Source organism: Aptenodytes patagonicus, chromosome W, assembly GCF_965638725.1.
Source record: "Aptenodytes patagonicus chromosome W, bAptPat1.pri.cur, whole genome shotgun sequence".
NCBI lineage: Eukaryota > Metazoa > Chordata > Aves > Sphenisciformes > Spheniscidae > Aptenodytes > Aptenodytes patagonicus.
This window is the reverse complement of record NC_134981.1, coordinates 19,368,768-19,390,024: the sequence shown is the minus strand read 5'-3', so window position 1 is coordinate 19,390,024 and position 21,257 is coordinate 19,368,768. Positions and strand designations below refer to the sequence as shown.

The 21,257-nt window shown below is 43.7% G+C and overlaps 1 protein-coding gene across 2 annotated transcripts in view; it reads right to left on the bottom strand.

Annotated features, from left to right (window-relative positions):
- Positions 1–20,545, bottom strand: part of LOC143172054 (growth hormone receptor-like) — a 181,915-nt gene extending 161,370 nt beyond the window's left edge. The window contains exon 1 of one of the 2 annotated variants that reach the window (XM_076361283.1): positions 20,498–20,545. The gene's annotated coding sequence lies outside the window, so the exon portion shown is untranslated. Of the gene's footprint in view, positions 1–20,147; positions 20,257–20,497 lie in introns of those variants that run through there. The other variant, XM_076361282.1, reaches the window with a different exon arrangement.
- Positions 20,546–21,257: the final 712 nt, after the last annotated feature.

Here is a 21,257-nt window from a genome sequence, read left to right as displayed (position 1 = left end):
AAAACTTCAAAGTAAGCAGATTTGTTAGTGAGCAACAGGACACGCCTATTGACACCTTGACTAGAAACTCTCCCTTAAATCTTACCAGAAGCAGAGTTCCTCAGGCTCAGCTTGCTGATGAACAATGCAGGAAAGTTTTATGATGGAAAAAACAAAAAGTTCTTTTTATCATGCAACTTGGCAACAATAGGTTATCCAATACATATTTGTCCCAAACAATGCTGGCAGTGTATTTCAATTACTTAGCAAAGTAGCTGTCATGGATATTATTGTCCTGTGCCTCACAAGACAGCTTGCTGGGTCATACAATAATCAACAAACCAGACTCCAGAAAAGATGCTAGATTCTTCCCAGCAGCACCTACCATTGAAGCAATTTAATATATTTAGGCAGTATAGGGCTGGATTTTTGCTTCTTTATTAATGAACTGCTCAAGGGGGTCTGATCAGCAGAAGATAACTTTAATGGCCCGACTTCGTACTCCGCCATGAATCTTTAATTCATGTAAACCTTTCGGCTCATGCTACTGCCAAAGAGAATGGCTTGAAGAAAAGGAATAGTCTGGTTTTAGATTCCCTAGAATCTTAGGTTGGATACATTATCCTTGAAATACAAGCAGCACCTGGCTTATTATTAATTCCAAGACTGCATAAAAACTAAGAGCACACCACATTCAAAACAACACCCAAACACTCACCAAGTATTCCCCTGTTCTAAAGAAAAAAACAAAAAACACCCACAAAAAAACCAAAAAAACACCCAAAACAAACAAAACAAAAATAACAGAACAGCTGTAATGGTTCTGCTATGGTTTGGAAACCAGTGCCATGAGCACAGCACTCTTAACGTCTTCTGAATGCTCACATCTGGCTGAGGTCTTTCTGAGCTCACTGCAGAGCCTCCTATGCAGTCATGGCCAGGAATATGGCCCTGTTCCTAGCCACAAGCTGCATATCTCTTCCAGGAGCTACTGCTTGGGAAATGCAGACCAAATCTTTCACTCCAATCCTACAATTTATGCTACAATCCCTTTTTCACAGCTACATTAAACTCCCAAATAAAAGATGCTGTATGCATTCCCAGAGCTAACAGGATAGGTGAGAAACACTTTCCTCAAATATCATTTCTACCTGCTTGCTTGTCATTCAAACTGTAGGGTAGTCCAGAGTATTAATAAACACCTAGAACAACTGGACTGATAATTGATTTTGAGTAATTTCAGAAAACTAATCCCCCCAGTGGTGACTGCTGTTCTCTCTCATTCAGCATCAGTATCTGGCAACAAGTGATTCCACTGAGTAATCTTGGCAAAACTTGGAGAGATTGTTTTGAATTTCCTTCACAACTTTTCAGTGCCTGACTGTATTAATAACTGAAGATGAAACAACACTGTTGTGGGTCTTCCTGATCCTATGATAATTATTTCTAATGGCCCACATAGCTTATCTTTACGGTTTCAACATTTTCTTAAATTTATTACAATTAAAGGACTGTGTTCTACACAGTGACTTGCTGGTAATAAAGGGAAGAGCAAACAACATTTAACGTCCATGGATAGGTCTTTGAGCCAAACAGTGGCCAGAAATACTAACACTACAAACTACAAAGTTTGTAACACTATCTGCAGAAAGTTCCCTAACTATTGTCCAGTAAGGTCCCGTGTCACTCCTCAGAAAGGAGTTACCAGGATGGTTTTGAAAGCATCATCCCTCACCCACCAGACACACATGGGTCTATGAAGAAAAAGTCAAGAGGATATGAGCGGTTCTGTTTGGTTTTACTGTTTTGAATGACAAAACAACATAATAAATGGCATTAGTCCTTTTCTGTACTAACTGAAGTGCTCTGCTAAGACAAAGACAAAGGAATGAATAGTAAGAGCAATATGGGTCAAAAGACAAGGTCCAAAGACAGAGCTGCCAATAAGCAACTATTTATAATGTAGAACATCCAAAAAGGTCTGTGTTGTTCACTTAGAAGTACGTACCCTCCATCCTTGATCTACTGTGTTAGAATTACTGTCTACTCTTCACATCTTAGTCCCTTAATGCTTCCCAGAAAGCTTATGCAAGGTAAAGAATCAATGCTAGCCTGTTCACTGTGCTTTTGGTGCTTTTTTGTTGTTGCTTTTCAAATATCTGAATTCCTCCATTATTGTTTGTGTGATTATAGCACCTACAAATGATTGCCAGCCACCTGCGCTATGAACTGCACAAACAGAACAAAATGCAGATTAACATTCATCTTACCCCAGAAGATGCCTTATTTCTGTCCAGTAATTGCCATAATGAATACGGTTGCTTGTTCAGGCTTCCTGCTATTCTCTATTAGCTAGTTTCCACCTCCACTGGTGCCACACCTCCACCAGCTTCTGCAGCTCTACTCTCTTAAGGTCACTTAACACATGGGCTTTATCATTGGCTGCTTCTCCTGTACTGGTATCACAGGAAACAAATTGCTGAATTCTGAATACTGAATACATATTAGCACAAACTCAGAGAGATTTCAATTTCTGCTCAGCAACCCAGAGAGAGGGGCCGGGGAGGAATGGGGGATGGCGCACAGGCAGCTGTGCTCACAGGCTGCTGAATGGGCAATTGAAGCCCCAGCTGCCATCTCCTTCGGCAGAGCACAGCTCAGCACTTTCCCGAGCTGGCTTCAATCTGCATTGTCTGGAAATGCTTCACAAGCCACAGCTTGTGAACAACTGTGCTGCTTCTGTCTGGGAGTTTTAATAACATTTTTAAGAGCACCTATTTGTATTATTTAGGTAGGGAGTAATCAAAGCATACAGCATTTGAAAAACACCAATCTACTAGGATATGAAGCAACATCACAAACACAGCTTTTTGCTGCTGCTGCCCACCAGAGCCACCCTGTCAAAGCACAACAATGTGGCAAGAGATAAAAGATTGCTCATTCGTCCTGTAAAAGAAGCTTCTGTTGGTCCTTCTATGCTTTCCTCTAAGCCACGCAATTCAGAAAAATCCTACCCAAAACTGAAAGCCAACTTTCAGTCAGAAGAGCTGGAATAAACCAAAGGAAGTTAACTTTGCTCGGTCTATTAAATATAATGATACATGAGGCTCAACATGGATTGCATACACACAGACAAAACACACAGTTCAATAGTCTGGATACATTTTTCTTCTTTATGGATTGTTCTGTTAAAGATGTGCTGAAATTTGACTATATGTCCAGTAAGCTTTGGATCACCATTCTGGTATTTGGTTTTGTCAAGTATTAAACATGACTGCTTAAAAACAGTCAGAAGAAAATAAGAAAACCTCCTACAGAAGTCTCTGCAAGTAATCTACCTTCTTCCTCAAGGCCAATATTGACACTGACACAGCAGAGTTTAAAAGCGTTCCTCCCACCCTTCTCCATCTATTACTGTTTCCCCTCTCTGGCAGGCCTGCTCATGGTAATTTTACCACAAAAGAACGCTCAAGAGCTCTAATGAATGTCACCCTAGTAGGTTATAGAGGCTTTCAACCTACAGCACCTATAAAAAATGACAACATAAAGGATGTTTATATATACTGTAATATAAACATGATAAATTTCTAAAAGGGTTTATACCCCTGCTAGAAAGTGTTTAAGGGTTCAATATTAAATAAAAAAAAAAAATTACTTGACTAAGCCTATTCAATTCTCGGTCTCAGCTGAGCAAAGGTTTTGGCATGTGGCTCCAGGGGCAGAGGAGCCTGGCCACCCCCAATGGAGCAAACGAAAAGCAGCAAGAACAGACAGCTGTGTGACTTGCAGATCCAGAAGCCACATCTGAGGTCACTACTCTGTAGTATCAGTCAATCTGAACAGGAATGAATGTACTTCTCGTGCTAATTTTCAAGATATCTGAACTGTTTCACAAATTCGTTTGAGTAGTATATTCTTTATTTGCAGCGCGCTGGATGCACGGGGGATCTCTCCACCTATCGTGCATGCCCACAACAAAAGTTACATCTCATTTATACAATTGAGTAATGAATATTCTAATAACGCCTATACATATTCATTATCTAACCACGCCTATCCTCGCTCCTCATGCTAATTAGTTGCGTCTGCGCAGATCTTCCAAATAATTCTGGGCCGGGGTCGTTCCGGTGAAGGCTGATAGTCTTCCTCGTCCCCTTTCACCTAGTTGGCGCCAGGTTTCGCTGATCTTTGAATATATTGCTGACAGCTTGAAGGTCCTTTACGCTTATCAGACCGTCTCATTATCCACTTTACAACAAACTGTTTTTATAGTTCCTGTGTCTTCTATCTTCAGAAGGTCAGGGTTCTTTATCTTTAGAGGGTCAGGACTAATTGGTATGCGCAAACATCTGTTCTTTATCAAACACATGACAGAATATAAATGTAACACAAATTATCTACATATACATGACAGAGTAATGATTTACGTAAACACCTGGTTCACAATAATTATCTAATTATTTGTCTAAATATATTTCTCTTGTCCTCCATCAGTCCCCCCTTTTTCTGTATCATGAGTAAATTCTTTTACTACATCTTATATGATTTCATTAATTGCTTTCTTATAAACCATGAGAGAACATTGAAGCATACAACTAATGATTATTCCTAGAATGATTATTAAAACTGTGATTATAAAAAGCTTCTTTAACCAAGTAAGATTTGGTAACCAAGATGTTAATTTATTCCAAACTTCTTCAAAATTCCAGGAGGTGTCATCCTGTGTAACCTGATGCAGTATTTTAGTCTGATCCCAAATTACCTGCAAGTCTGTGGAAACCCGACCACTCTGGTCAACATATGTACAACAACTAGTGTTGATCATTATACAAACTCCTCCTTGAGCAGCTAGGAGGATATCTAAAGCCATTCTGTTTTGCAATACTACTTTGGACAAACTCCTAAGCTCTTCTTGTTGTGCTTGAATTGCATCCATAGTAGCGTTTTCCAATTTTTCTACAACAGCCGAAATATTTACAAGGGCTTTTTCAATTTCACTTACCCCTAACCATGGTAAAAACCATCTTACAAAACTATAAAAGGCAGTAGGTTTCTCAATTAAAGGATTATTTCGTTTAAGTCGCCTTAATGGGCTTCTCAGAAATCCTTTATCTAATCGAGTATGTACTGTCATATTGGGAATAACTGCTCCTAAGGTACAAGTTCCTCTCCAATTTTCAGGTAACGTTTTTCGAGCAGTATCATTACATATCCAATACCATCCTTTTCCTTCAGGGACAGGCCATTTGGTAGAGTTGTTTACCTCACTATTGACGCTTATATTTATAGTCTTATTACATGTTGTCTGATTTCCTACATATACAGTTTCACTACAATACAATTTTCCCATACCAGTAGGTGGATTACATCGTTGAACACAAGTATAGTAAGAATCCTGAGGGGCCGGAGTTATGATATTTATTTGTTCCGCATCTATCCCCAAATCCCAAGAGGTATTTGTAAAAGGTATGCTGATAAGGTCTCCCATATAATATTTCAAAAGGACTCAAGTTTTCCTTACTCCGAGGTTTAGTTCTTATTCTTAATAATGCAATTGGTAGGGACTGTGGCCATGTTAAATTAGCTTCCTGACCAATTTTAGCTAATTGTAATTTCAATAAGTGATTCATTTTCTCTACCTGACCACTCGCTTGTGGTCTATAGGGAGTATGTAACTGCCAATCAATTTCTAGGATTTGACTGATCTTTTGCACTATTTGAGCACAAAAATGCGGTCCCCGATCTGAAGATATTGTTTCCGGTAATCCAAACCGAGGAATTACTTCAGTGAGCAAAAATTTTATCACTTCTCTAGACTTATTAGTTCTACACGGACGTGCCTCTGGCCATCCTGAAAAAGTGTCTACTAGAACTAATAAATATCGAAACCCCCCTTTTCTGGGTAATTCCGAAAAATCTATCTGCCAAACTTGTCCTGGGTAATTTCCTTTACCAATGACCCCTATTCGTACTTTGTCACCTGTTTTAGGATTATTTTTAGCACAAATCTCACATTGTTGTATAACTTGTTGAATTTTGGTATATAAATCTTTTCCAATCCAATATTTACTTATTGACTTATAAGTGGGGTCCACACCCCAATGTGTCTTAGCATGTTCTAATTTTACTAAACCCCAAATAATTTTAGAAGGAACTATTATTTTTCCTTCTGGGGTCCAAGCCCATCCATTTGCATCTTTTTTACCTTTTAAGTCATGAATTAGTTTGTGGTCTTCCTTTCCATATTGGGGAAGACTTGATGTAGTTATTGTTTGGGCATTACCGTCAGGGATCAAAGTTAGCCCTCCAACCATTTTTCTTTCAGCTGCAATGCGAGCCTCTGTGTCAGCTAGTCGGTTTCCTTTTTCAAGTTTAGTTTCTCCCTTTTGATGTCCTTTGCAATGCATAACAGCAACTTCCTGAGGTAATTTTATGGCCTCTAGAAGATCCAGAATCTCTGTTGCATGTTTTATCTTTTGCCCCTGAGACGTTAGAAGTCCTCTTTCTTTCCAAATAGCTCCGTGAGCATGAATTACTCCAAAAGCATATTTCGAATCAGTCCAAATGTTTACCCGCTTACCTTTGGTTAATTTCAAAGCTCTTGTCAACGCTATAATTTCAGCCTTTTGGGCGGAAGTACTAGAAGGTAAAGGACCCGATTCTTTTACCTGGTCTGTTGTAGTTACAGCATACCCGGCGAACCGTCGTCCTTCTTTCACAAAACAGCTCCCGTCTGTAAATAATTCTTCATCCGTTTCCTCTAGCGGAGTTTCACGTAAATCGGGTCGACTAGAGTAAATGGCTTCTATTGTTTCCATACAATCCTGTTCCAAGGGTACTTCTGACACTCCGCTGAGGAAAGAGGCTGGGTTCACAATGTTAGTTACAATTATTTTGACGTCGTCTTGTTCAGCTAACAACGCCTGATATTTTAAAAATCTTTGAGGAGACAACCAATGAGCCCCCTTTTGCTCCAAGACGGCTGAGACTGTATGTGATACCAACACTGTCATTATTTGTCCCAAAGTAAATTTCCGAGCTTCGTAAATATTTACAGTAACTGCTGCCACCGCTCGCAAACAAGAGGGCCATCCTTGGCTGACTTCATCCAATTTCTTTGAAAAGTAAGCTACAGCGCGTCGATATGGACCTAAATGTTGAGCTAATACTCCTAAGGCAAATCCTTGCCTTTCATATGAGTATAGTAAAAATGGCTTACTAATGTCCGGAATCCCTAACGCAGGGGCACTCATTAGTTCTTTCTTCAATATTTTATATGCTCTCTTTGCTTCCCCTGTCCATTCCAATTTCGGGTTAGATTCTTTTAATAGTTCATATAACGGCTTCACTATTATTGCATAGTCTCTTATCCACAAGCGACACCATCCGGTCATTCCCAAAAAGGTTCTCAATTCCCGGATAGTCTGTGGTTCTGGCATTTGACAAATAGCTTCTTTCCGCTCAACTCCCAACTCACGTCGTCCCCCTGATAACTCTATTCCCATATAGGTTACCTGGGTTTTCACAAGTTGTGCCTTTGAGCGGGAAACACGATATCCCTTCATTCCCAGGAAATTCAACAGGCTTATGGTCCACGTTAAACATCTTTCCCGTGAGCTGGTAGCTATTAATAGATCATCCACATATTGCAAAAGCACACCTTGATCATCAGGGCTACTCCAGTTCTCGAGATCTCTAGCAAGCTGGTTCCCAAAAATAGTGGGACTATTTTTAAATCCTTGAGGTAATACAGTCCATGTTAACTGAGTCTTTCGCCCCGAATCCGGATTTTCCCATTCAAAAGCAAATAGCTTCTGACTTCCTTTAGCCAATGGGAGGCAGAAAAAAAGGCATCCTTTAGATCCAAGACGGTAAACCAAATTAACTCATCTCTTAATTTAGTTAGCAATGTATAAGGATTTGCTACCACTGGATGTAAATCCTCTACTATCTTATTTATCGCTCTAAGATCTTGAACAAGTCTATAACTTTTGCCATCGGGTTTTTGGATGGGTAAAATAGGAGTGTTGTATTCAGATTCACATTCTTTTAACAACCCATATTTCAGGAATTTTTCTATTATTTCCTTTATCCCTTTCCTATCTCTCAATCGGAGGGGATATTGTTTAATTCTAACTATTTGAGCTCCTGGTTTCAAATGAATCTCAATAGGTCTCACATGTTTTGCTTTACCTGGGAATTTACTAGCCCAAACTCCGGGATATACTTGATCTAAAATTTCAGAGGGGATTTCTTCATTCTTTCCCGGAGTCTGTAATACAGTTAAACTTAATAATGAGACCAGTTCCTCCTCCTTAACCTTTAACTTCATTTGACCATCTTTGAAAAGTATTTCTGCTTCTAATACTTCTAACAAATCTCTTCCTAATAAAGATTTTGGGGAACCGGGCAGATATAAAAACTGATGTAATCCTATATACTTCCCTATTTGGTATCGTAAGGGCTTTAAAAAGTATGCTCTTTCTGTTTGTCCCGTTGCCCCTACCACCTGAACGTAATTATCATCTTCTGGTATTAGCTTTTCATTTAGGACCGAGTAAGTCGCTCCAGTATCTATTAAAAATTCCATTGTTCTTCCCGTATTCCCCAGCTCAATGTTAACCAGGGGATCAGCTGGGGTTTGATCTCCAGGTCCCCGTCAATCTTCCTCTCCCAAACTTCCCACTACCCTCGGGAATTTTGCCTTTTGCTTAGGACATTCCTTCTTCCAGTGGCCCACTTCTTTACAATAAGCACACTGATCTATCCGCAAGGGAGGGCGCACTCCTTTTGTTTTTTTTTTTATCATATTTATTTCCCTCCCGTGCCTGGAGAGCCGCTACAGTTGCAGTAGCGATTGTCCTAGGAATAAAGAGACTAACTGCATCCTCCCCCCTTCGGATGCTGGATCAATTGTGGTATATTTTTGCATTCCAATACGCAGTCGATCTAAAAACTCCGAGGGGGTCTCTCTTAAATTTTGTTTGATCATATATAATAATGACCAATTTACTGATTTAGGTATTGCCGTCTCCAAACCAATACGTATCCATTCCTGATATCCTTTTAATAATTTATAATCATTATCGTTATTATAATCCCATCTTGGATCTACCCGGGGTATATATGTTTCTACTGTCCCGGGAAGGGCTCCAGATGTGACTTCAGCTTGTACCTGTGCTCTAGCTACCTTTAAAATCATTTGTTTTTCTGTCTCTGATAAAGCTGATAACATTATTTCAATATCTCCCCAATCTGGATCCAGATTTTTATTTATTAATTCAAAACGCTTAGCCACTCGTTCTGGATCATCATGATATCCTTTTACAGCTTATCCGCATATTGCACTTCATCCCATTTTCCTTCCCTCCGTAAAAATAACATTAATTGAAGTAAAGTATTATAATTTAAAGTGCCATTCACCGGCCATTTCTCTTTATCTTCTAACTTATACAGAGGCCACCATTGGTTGCAATATTTAACCAATACCTTCTTACTTTCCGTTCCTTTCGCCGATCCTACTATATCCTTCCAATGCACAATACCTTCTTACTTTCTGTTCCTTTCGCCGATCCTACTATATCCTTCCAATGCACAATACCTTCTTACTTTCTGTTCCTTTCGCCGATCCTACTATATCCTTCCAATGCACAAGAATACATTTCAAAGGGCTTCTTTGTGGGATTTCCACTGAGGCCCGCCCACCCATGTTGTCGATATGGGAAGCTGAAAAGTCCTTGGCTAGTGTAAGCACTACCTAGCAACAACTAAAACATCAGTGTGTTATCAACATTATTCTCATCCTAAATCCAAAACACAGCACTGTACCAGCTACTAGGAAGAAAATTAACTCTATCCCAGCCGAAACCAGGACATATGCTTTTGGGCATTTGGCCCAACCAAATGTTGTCGATAACCGAGCTCTGGTTAACACACAACCCAAAAGGTATTTTCTTTTATCAAATACCCCCAAATACAAAAGCACAAAAGCACAGTCTCTTTTGTACACCAAATAACCGGTTATACCCAAAAATAAAGAATATACTCACTTTACAACAATGGGGTCCTTGTCTGTCCCCGCAGTGATCCGGTGAGTCGAGGAGTCCCTCCGGGAAATCCCGGGGGTACCCTAGGGAGTCCTATCCTCCATGGGTCCTGCAGCGCGACAGAGAGGAAGTCCCATCTGGGGTGCCAAATTGTTTCACGAATTCGTTTGAGTAGTATATTCTTTATTTGCAGCGCGCTGGATGCACGGGGGATCTCTCCACCTATCGTGCATGCCCACAACAAAAGTTACATCTCATTTATACAATTGAGTAATGAATATTCTAATAACGCCTATACATATTCATTATCTAACCACGCCTATCCTCGCTCCTCATGCTAATTAGTTGCGTCTGCGCAGATCTTCCAAATAATTCTGGGCCGGGGTCGTTCCGGTGAAGGCTGATAGTCTTCCTCGTCCCCTTTCACCTAGTTGGCGCCAGGTTTCGCTGATCTTTGAATATATTGCTGACAGCTTGAAGGTCCTTTACGCTTATCAGACCGTCTCATTATCCACTTTACAACAAACTGTTTTTATAGTTCCTGTGTCTTCTATCTTCAGAAGGTCAGGGTTCTTTATCTTTAGAGGGTCAGGACTAATTGGTATGCGCAAACATCTGTTCTTTATCAAACACATGACAGAATATAAATGTAACACAAATTATCTACATATACATGACAGAGTAATGATTTATGTAAACACCTGGTTCACAATAATTATCTAATTATTTGTCTAAATATATTTCTCTTGTCCTCCATCAGAACAATGCAGGTGTCTGAGATGTAGGGGATGAGAGAGATGATTCTTCTTTTGCCCATAAGGGCACACTTTTGTCTCACACAAACAGAATTACCAACTCACAGCCTCTTGTCAGATCAGGCTCCTTGGCAAGAACCTTTTAAATTCAGTTTTAAAAATCCAGACAAATAAATAACTAGTGAGAGATACCTCTTCTGTTTCAGCCCTAAGAACAAATGGTACCAGTCATTTTTATTGACATCTTTTTTTTTTATTTCAAGCTTCAGTATCAGGAAATAAAACAAAAACTGCAATATAAACGAACAGTATGTGTACCAACTGCTCACATATAAAATGAGTTGGTGAAAGACATCAGTAGTTTGATGCAAAAAACACATCTTTCATTTCCTGTGTTTTGTTACGAGCTGCTGCATTGACAGGCTCCTACAAAACACTACAACCGGTACGCCATTTGGAAAGCATATGTCCTGGTTTCGGCTGGGATAGAGTTAATTTCCTTCCTAGTAGCTGGTACAGTGCTGTGTTTTGGATTTAGGATGAGAATAATGTTGATAACACACTGATGTTTTAGTTGTTGCTAGGTAGTGCTTACACTAGCCAAGGACTTTTCAGCTTCCTATGCTCTGCCGACTGAGAAGGCTGGAGGTGCACAAGAAGCTGGGAGGGGGCACAGCCAGGACAGCTGACCCAAACTGGCGAAAGGGACATTCCATACCATATGATGTCATGCTCAGTATATAAGCTGAGGGGAGTTAGCCGGGGGGGGGGGGGGGTCGGCGACTGCTGCTCAGGAACTGGCTGGGCATTGGTTGGCGGGTGGTGAGCAATTGCATTGCGCATCACTTATTTTGTATATTCTTTTATCATTATTATTATTTTCTCTTCCTTTTCTGTCCTATTAAACTGTCTTTATCTCAACCCACGAATTTTACTCCCCCCCCCCCCGATTCTCTCCCCCATCCCACTGGGTGTCGGGGGGGGGAGTGAGCGAACTGCTGTGTGGTATTTAGCTGCCTGCCAGGTTAAACCACAACAGCATAGCAATGCAAGCCTCTGGCAAAACGAGTCCTACACATTTCTACTCTTACCACGCAGATCTACCCATAAAGTGGCATAATCATTATAATAATAAATTTTAAAAAAAAAACCAAACCTGTATGAAACTATACTTGTGGGTGCAATTCAAGTTACATTTGAATTTTTAAATCATCTTGAGGGTTTGTTTTTTTACTTTGTTTTAGTCCAGCCATCTCAAACATTCTTAAACAAATCATTACACTTAAATGTGCCCTTTTGATTACTGGTCACGTAACATCCAGTTTTCACCTTAAGATAGTGCAACCAAATAGTTCAGAGTCTATAACTTCAGTCTTTCCAATATCAGCCAGCAATTCCCCAGGCTTTCATGTCCTGGTCCTTCTACTTACGCATATTCCATTTTGTTTCAGAAATTATCCACACTCTATATGCAGTCCCTGGCTTTTTATCCTTCACACCATATAACCTCCTCTCCTTTTCTGCATGATTTAGCAAACTGAAACACCTGTAGAACGCATTCACCCACTGTGGAAAACTTCTTCCCTCTTCTACTCTGAAATCTCCTGTGGTTAATCAGGCTCTCAGGTTCCTTAGGCTTGAAATAACATTCAAATTATAGGCCAAAATTCTTCAAAAAATGAATTATATCTGAAATTCATACCCTAGCATACAAAATAGGAGCATGACTACAGAAGCTTCTGTATGAAGGCTTCCATTATATTGTTCAATGTCAACGTGAACAATTAATGCATAGCATGAAAGTCGGGAGGAGAATCTCTCTTCCTAAATCCTACGTTCTTTCTTTTTGATGGATGGACTTTTTATTCCCACTGAATCCATAAAGCTCCCTTGGGCTCTTACAGAGAGAGCCCTCAGCCTGCAGCAGTAGAATGGGAGAAGAAAAGGGACCTGCAATGATTTTCACAATACTTTTGGTTACTTTAATAAAACATTAACTTTTTTATAATTGGGAAAAAAACAATAGAACAGGCTACAACAAATGCATGGGCGCAACAGTAAATAGCATTACTTTTTCCATCATGGCATTAAGTGCATTCATCTATGTCACAAGTTGGATCAAAGATACAAGTGCACAATGTATTGCTTATTTCCCTCATACGTCAGATACATGTTCTACAGTTATACACAATAAGCCTGAAAAAACAATGATGTATAAAGCATCTTCATGCAAATGTTCTTGCTCTCCTTCTTGCTCCGATGCAAGTTAGGCAGGCCCCTCACACCACTTAAACAGGTGAATGCCATCTTTCCTTAATGTCACCAGCCAGCATCCTTGTGGTCAGCCAAAGCCTTAAGAACGATCAGGCAGTATCCACTGTAGTTCACACATGTGTGTGCCTTGTGGCGGATAAATTACATGTCACCAAATAAAGTGTGTCTGGACTCAGTACAATCAAAGAAATTCATTCTCTCAAAGCTACCTATTTTTTCAAGGAAATTAGCTATTCAAGCAAAATACTTAACTAAGAACCATCAGTAACGAGGCACAGGCTGCTTTACAACAGGGACTGCTTTTTCTGAAATGGTTTCTGAACTGATATGGCCTCCTTGTTAAACACACCTTAGTGCTGGAAGATACCAGAGCTCATCACATTGTTCCACAAAAATAGCCTTCCTCACAGGGAGGTGGAGGGGCCATTTCTCCCTGTCCTGGGCTGCAGTCCCTCCATGCCATACAAGCTGTCCTGCACCAGCAGAACTGGCTGGCGTACAGGAGGCCAGCAGTGACCATATCACGTAACAAGCATCTCTCCTGTGCAGTGTCTGTTACCACCACCCAGCACGAACGGACCCTGAGACTCGCTGCTGCTCTCCAAAGGTCAGAAATCATAGCTAAAAAATGTAAAATGCTGTCTCACACACTCTCTCTGATACTGTCACAGTAACATTGCGGCCACAAGCAAGAACAGTTTATCTACTGGACCAGCAGGTTAGCACTGGCTGGAACAAGCACAAGTCAAGTCTGAAAAGTTTTGGCTGCATGTGCTTCAGTTACATGTGTGGATGAGTCAAGAACTGCAAATGGATTCAGGAAAAATAGGCAGGATTTCCCACTGCACGCTGTAAATCATTCCTTCTAGTGGCTCAACTCACTGAGGCAAGTATGGCCCTAGAATATGCCCTACAAAAGCCAGGACTCAACCCGGAAGACCAAAGCCCCAGCATAAGCACAGCTCACTGGGCTCGATCCGTGCGTGCTGTGAAGTACAGATAGGCTTGTGGAGTCCCAGAGCCCCGACCGTGCTATATTCTGCCCTGTTTACTTAACATCTGACTTTGAACTCAGGCACAGAGCAGCTCTAAGGACTGTCACAGTAATTACAAAAGCAACAGTTTTCTTGGGGGTTTCTTTGCAAGTAAAAGTTCCATAGAGTTCCCTGGACATACCTTTTGTTCTTATGCATTCTTCTTCCTGTAACTAGGCTCAGCCATAAAAAGTAATCAAATCTAAAGATATGCCAGCTCATTACTTCTAATTGCTTTTCTTCTCTCAATGTTCATCCCAGACCTTCCTTACTCTAGGCAGAACAGATAAAGTTTGGTCCCAAATGTAATCACAATCAGGCCTCTTCAACTCATGTGAAGCAAGGGACAAGAACCATAATCTAGAAGGAATCCCGCTTTCTTATACCTCTTCACTCACTTTTTATAGCATTGCATAAATCATAGAATCATAGAATAGTTTGGGTTGGAAGGGACCTTTAAAGGTCATCTAGTCCAACCCCCCTGCCATGGGCAGGGACATCTTCAACTAGATCAGGTTGCTCAGAGCCCCATCCAACCTGACCTTGAATGTTTCCAGGGATGGGGCATCCACCACCTCTCTGGGCAACCTGTTCCAGTGCTTCACCACCCTCAGCGTAAAAAATTTCTTCCTTATATCTAGTCTGAATCTACCCCCCTTTAGTTTAAAGCCATTCCCCCTTGTCCTGTTGCAACAGGCCCTGTGAGAGACTGAACTGTAAATCATTTGTCTCAAAGATTGTTTGTCTAAGCGAAGAATCCTCTGGCTGCTACAAGGCCACAGAGATAACGGCTACAGGTGGGAGACTGAACTGTAAAACATTTGAAGACATCCTGCCAAGCCAGGCGCCAGTCGCGTGAAGAGCGGGGCTGGGGTCCTGGGGTCGCGTGAAACGTGTGCACATATGCAGAAATGCAGAGATATGCAGGTATGTGTCATTGTCATGGAAATTGCAGCCCTGGAATGAGGATAAAAGACAAGCCCGCTGCCATCGCCCACCACCGAAACGTCAAAAGACTTGGACCCTTGGGACGCTGCGGATCCATGGTGGTGACTATCCCCACAACTCTGTACCTAATGCTTGCTTAACTTCTGTCTTTTTATTCCATTCTATCCTGTCGCTACTAACTTCTTTTCTACTTTTGATAATAAAAAGCTGTCTTGGGTACACGGCATTTGACCTCGTTTGTGTCTTAATCTCGCTCTTGGGATCATATAGAAACCTCTCCCGACATTGGATCGGGACAGGCCCTGGTAAAAAGTTTGCCGCCATCATTCTTATAAGCCCCCTTTAAGTACTGATAGGTTGCAATACGGTCTCCCCAAAGCCTTCTCCTCTCCAGGCTGAACAACCCCAACTCTCTCAGCCATTCTTCATAGGAGAGGTGTTCCATCCCCCTAGTCATTTTTGTGGCCCTCTTCTGGACCCGCTCCAACAGGTCCCTGTCTTTCTTATGCTGAGGGCTCCAGAACTGGACACAGTACTCCAGGTGGGGTCTCACCAGAGCAGAGTAGAGGGGCAGAATCACCTCCCTCGACCTGCTGGCCACGCTTCTTTTGATGCAGCCCAGGATACGGCTGGCCTTCTGGGCTGCGAGCGCACATTGCTGGCTCATGTCCAGCTTTTCATCCACCAGTACCCCCAAGTCCTTCTTGGCAGGGCTGCTCTCAATCCCTTCATCCCCCAGCTTGTATTGATACCAGGGGTTGCCCTGACCCAGGTGCAGGACCTTGCACTTGGCCTTGTTAAACCTCATGAGGTTCACATGGCCCCACTTCTCCAGCTTGTCCAGGTCCCTCTGGGTGGCATCCTGTCCCTCAGGCATGTCAACCGCACCACTCAGCTTGGTGTCGTCTGCAAACTTGCTGAGGGTGCACTTGATCCCACTGTCTATATGTCATTGATGAAGATATTAAACAGTACCGGTCCCAATACGGACACTTGAGGGACACCACTCATCACCAACCTCCATCTGGACATTGAGCCGTTGACCACTACACTCTGGATGCGACCATCCAACCAATTCCTCACCCACCGGACAGTCCACCCATCAAATCCATACCTCTCCAGTTTAGAGAGAAGGATGTTGGGGGGGACCGTGTCAAAGGCCTTACAGAGGTCCAGATAGATGACATCTGTAGCCCTTCCCGTGTCCACTGATGTAGTCACTCCATCCTAGAAGGCCACTAGGTTGGTCAGGCAGGACTTGCCCTTGGTGAAGCCATGCTGGCTGTCTCGAATCACCTCCCTGTCCTTCATGTGCCTTAGCATAGCTTCCAGGAGGATCTGTTCCATGATCTTCCCAGGCACAGAGGTGAGACTGACTGGCCTGTAGTTCCCCGGGTCTTCCTTTTTTCCCTTTTTAAAAATGGGGGTTATGTTTCCCCTTTTCCAGTCAGTGGGAACTTCACCAGTCTGCCACGACTTCTCAAATACGATGGATAGTGGCTTAGCAACTTCATCCGCCAGTTCCTTCAGGACCCGTGGATGGATCTCATCGGGTCCCATGGACTTGTGCACCTTCAGGTGCCCTAGATGGTCTCGCACCTGATGTTCTCCCACAGCGGGCGGCTCTTCATTCTCCCAGTCCCCGCCTTTGCCTTCTGCGGCTTGGGCGGTGAGGCTCGAGCACTTGCCGGTGAAGACAGAGGCAAAAAAGTCATTGAGTACCTCCGCCTTCTCCATATCCCAGGTAACCAGGTCTCCTGTTTTGTTCCAGAGAGGGCCCACATTTTCCCTCATCTTCCTTTTGTCCCCAATGTACCTATAGAATCTTTTCTTGTTGCCCCTAATGTCCCTGGCCAGATTTAATTCTATCAGGGCTTTAGCTTTCCTAACCTGATCCCTGGCTGCTCAGACAATTTCTCTGTATTCCTCCTTTCATTTCATAATCTGCAGCAAATGTGATATGGAAAGCATCCATCTCTATCAGGAAACAGCCTTTACAGTTTACTAGGAAAAATTGTTTCTCATACATTGAGAACCAGCTCTTTGGTAAGACGATGCTTGTTACATCTCTCATGAATTAAAATTACGTGCAAATAAACACCCACCTCACACAGAGAACTTAACTTGGGATTCATATACAATAAAGAAAGATTTCCCTTATGATAAACAATTTGAGCACAAAGTGTTCCTTCAAGTCCTGGCATAAATCTGTTCCTGCCAAGCTAATATCTCATTGCATCAGCCTTTCGCCTTCACCACAACTGTAGCGGCAGCCTTGCCGCCTCTCTGCCTGCTTTCCTCACACTGCCCTCTTCTCAGAATTACCATCCCAGCTCTGCTGGACCAAAGAATCATCTTTCCATCAGATCAACATGTGGTGAAAAAATAAGCAAGATCCTTTTAGTTAAAATGAACCTGACCCTTTAGCAAACCCTTCATTCAGGGACTCCCATATGGACTGAGGGGACTCGTTATTGCACTGCTGGTATCCTTGCCCTTCCTTTCCCCACCAACTTTATCCCCTCTTCTTGTTATTACTATCATTTTTATTTATTTGCAATGCTTTGAAAACGTTTTGACACCTATCTTGAGATTGCAAGAGCTTCAACTGGGCTGAATGCAAGTGCTGTCATGTCTGATAAAACTTTTTTTTTTTTAAATCAGACCAAAAAAAATAATCAAAGCATCTCTGCCTATGTTGCTTTCTCAATGACAAATATTCACAGCTTCTATTTTGTCCATGGAAATCTGGTATTTCAAATATGTTATATTTATTCAGTTCGATGCTCCCATTAATAGCGCAAGATAAATACTAGCTTTGATAAAAAACAATTTCTGCAGCAAAAGGAAGCTTCATTTGATAGGAGCAAGGCCTACCTTTAATTTATATACACATTAACAGAAATGTATGCATAGTCAAGGGAAAGAGACCCTGTGAGTAAAAGTTATACCTTTTATGTAAAAGGACCAATATATATTTTATTTCCTCAGCCTCCAGATCATGGTAAAGAAAGGTACCAACCCAGAAATAGGGGAATTGCCAAAGATTTATTTTAGCTTTCCCTACTGGAAATGGGCACAAGAGGTCACATACAGTATCGCATGCTACTTCAGTTAGTAAAAACGTGCAGAATCGAGCTCCATACATCTCCCCAACACACCCAGCATGGCACAGACGCCCAAGCACTCTCTGGGAGCAGTGCTGCCATGCTGCATGGTGCTACAGAAAATAACACCTCTATAAAAGTGGCTATAGAGCCCCCAAGTTTATATATTTGCATGGTGCTGCACTGTGCTGTGCAGACATATCAACACCGGGAGACAATGAAACAGCCCATAGTAATAAAAACAATGCTTGACCATACTCAGAGAGTTTGACTCCAAAATATTTGGGGGGGAACTATAACTTCTCTATACATTAGAGTAAGTTTCAGCAGTTATTTTCATATATTTAATAGAAGTACCACTACCATTTGCTGGCAATTTCAGAAATAACTCCTCAGAAGCATTGCAAGCTGTCTTGTTTGTCAGTCCTTTATAATTATTAAGACACACTAATATCCTGAATTAACACAGCAAGTAGCAATTCTAGTAGTGCGAGACTGAGATGTGGTGGAGATGAAAGACACTGCATTCCTATTTAAGCATTTCAAGCTGTCTGAATAACTTTCAGTAATATTTATCACTCAGAGCCATAAAACATCTCAATTGCAATCTACTCTAATCTCAATATTTAAAATAGCATCTTTTAAATAAATGCTGGTATTTAAAATAAATCTTACCAAATGCCCATATGTTAATTCTATTCCAAACTACATTTTTCATCACTGATATGAGCAACCAAGTCTATGCTATAGCTAAGAGTCTTTCAGATTTAAGTTAAGCACCTATTTACCTTGTAATTTCAATTTTTCCTATCAGTAAACACTTGCTTAAAGGTTCACAGGATTTAAATGGGATCCATCTCAAGTGGTGGGCTACAGTTTTTTTAATTGCTTCATTCTTATTTCTGATTTAACCACGAACAGAAAGATGACTGGGTGTGGGTCTTTTGTAGTTGCTACACAAGGAGGAAAGTGAAGCTGTGACTGAATACAGTAAGTTAATAATACACTAGATTCTGAGATATACACTACTGAAAATATGAGTAACTGTAATGCACATACACTCACTTGATCTCTAGAATTAACCCTGTGAGACTTTGCAACAAATATCACTGAAGACATTGCTGTGAGAAAACAATAGTTATTCCTGCAATAACACATTCTATTTCATATACTTCTAATCAGAATATTTGCAGTATTTGTTTTTAAAAATATTCTCTTCAGCTTTTCTTCCTATGCAGTACTTACAGCAGACCACACACTAAGAAACTCAATCAATTATTGATGGCATGAAAGATAAAAAAAAAAAAAAAAAAAGAGAGGGGAAATTGTATAAACTGGAATAAACCACACAGAAGAAACGCTCTGATTAGATCCATTACAGCAGGAAAAACTGAGACGCTGGCAGCTCATGTACCGTTCTCGCTCTGCTTTTTAACTTCAAGTCCATACAGAAAAGAAGGTTTCTCTAAAGAACAGTGTTTAGCCAGATCTCCAAGGCCATGTTTTCCCTCTCCAGACAGCTCCCCCGTAATCTCCCTTCATCACCCACAGCACACGGGGTCACAAACCTTTTCGCCCCCACGCCTGCCCCCTGCTAGCCGTCCATACCGCGGGTCCGCGGCCACGGCCGGAGCTGACGCCCGCTGCCACGGCCCGTGTCCAGACCCCGCTACCCACGCCAGTGGGACACGCCAGGCGCCCCCGCTCCCGGAGAGACGACGGTACTGACGCCGTCGCCGCTCTGCTCCGCACCGCGGCAGCGATCGCCGCTCCCCGGGGACCGACGGGAACCGACCGGGACCACGGGGCGGGCGGCCGGGGGCTGTTCAGAGACCCACCAACACCACGCAAAAGCCGGGTGGACGGGAGGCGAAGCCCGAGAGGAGACAGACCCCGGCCCGCCGGGGCTGGGGGCGAGGAAGCCGCGCCGCACCCGCCCCACGCGGGACGCGGCCGCCGCCCGGCCGCTGGGGAAGAGGCGCAAAGCCGCCACCCAGTACTCACCGAGTCGCTCAGAAACTTCCCCCAAGTTTCGGCGGCGCCCACCCCGGCGCCGCCGGTACTATCGGAGCGCCTCAGCGGCGGTCCGCGGCGCATCGCGCTCCCTCCGCCGGGCCGGCCCCAACTTCTGAGACAGTAACGACCGAAAACGGCGAGCGAGGGCGGCCAGGCGCGGGGCTGAGCCTGCACCCCTGCCCACCACACCCCCTCCCGCGGGGCGGGGAGGTCAGGCCGGGGCGGGGGACAGCCGGGGACCGCAGGCTGCCGCCCCTCCCCGAGTACGCACCCTACCTCCGCTCCCCCGCCGCGGGCAACCCGCCGAGCCCCGCCTTCGAAGCACTCATTTTGCTCACCGCAGCCCCCTCCGCGCCTGCCCTGCCCGCCGGGGCGCGTGGCGCTCAGCGGTCGCCGCCGCCTCTTCGTCTTCTTCTTCTTCTTCCTCCTCCTCCCATAGCCGCTGCGCCCCGCTCAGCAGCTCACTGGCCGTCAGCCGTGGAGAGGAGGGGGTCAGTGAGCGGGGCCGATACCGCGCCGGGTGAACGTGTCTGTCGGCGTGGCAGGGGGTGGCGGCCGCCTCGGGGCGAGAGGGCCGGGCGGGCGGGGGCGGCTCCGCGCGTTCCCGGGAGCGCCACTAGCTGCCCGGGAGCCCTAGCCAGTGCGTGTCACTTTCACTGCGCCGCGGGGCTCCACCTAGGGGAAGGCGGCGGCTACTACAGCATATCTCCCTGCTGGGGGGGGAGCGGGAGGGAGAAGACCCCCCCGGAGGCCGCGGAGGGGGACGCCAGCTCCGCGATGCGGAAGCGGGGGTCTGCGCGGAGAAGTTACGCCGCTCCCCTGACAGGTCTGCGGAGCGGCCGCCGGAGGCATCCCCGCGGCGCCGCTCTTCCGCGGACCGTCCTCGGCGGAGCGGCTCGCTGGTGGGGGGCGAGGGCCCGGGCACCCGGCCCCGGCCTGTGTCGGCAAGGGCAGGGCTGGCGCCCGGGTTTGTTTTCAGGAAGGTGGTAAATTCGATTTTAGGGTGAAGCAGGTGTCAACGTGCTGCGCGTGTGGCTGCCAGGTAGAAACAAAGTGGTTTTGAACGGCTGAAAGTGCAATGATGTGCCTGGGCACCTT